Below are 590 nucleotides of genomic sequence, written 5' to 3' on the forward strand. Positions count from 1 at the left end.
CTGGTGACAACTGGTGCTCTGACAGGTCTCCAGGACGTCACTTCTCAGCCCTCCTGCATACATGGGAAAGTCACCACTCAGTCCTGTGTGTGGCAGTCCCCTGCCTCCTTCCCCCTGCCGAAAGGAAATGTATCTGATGATGTGTCCCAAACCACCTAAATACCAACCAGGTGAAGGGCTGGGTAACATTTAACTGAAAAGACAAAAATATTTTATTATGAAAAGTGATTCATTCCTTTTCTTGTGTAGTTCATAAGGAAGGGGCTAGGCATGGCAGTATCTTTGGAAGATGTGAACAACTTCCTGGGGAACTATCTGGAAGGATCAATGCAGTACTTACTGGGTGGATTCATTTGATGCCTTTGTCGAAAACTGGTCTTGGACGGGATCCCCCTCCCACAACCAGGCACACCACGCCAGTGCCTCAGGACCCACTTGGGGACCTGGGGTATGGAGCTGGGGATCAGGCACTCTGCATAATCAGGAACACTGCCAGAGCCAAGGAGCATGCCAAAAACATCTCCTCCACGTGGGTGGCCCACCACAGCCACCACGATAACCATAGCTGCTGCAAAGGCAGCTAGATGCCA

Source organism: Galeopterus variegatus, unplaced genomic scaffold (assembly GCF_000696425.1).
Source record: "Galeopterus variegatus unplaced genomic scaffold, G_variegatus-3.0.2 Scaffold9573, whole genome shotgun sequence".
Lineage (NCBI taxonomy): Eukaryota > Metazoa > Chordata > Mammalia > Dermoptera > Cynocephalidae > Galeopterus > Galeopterus variegatus.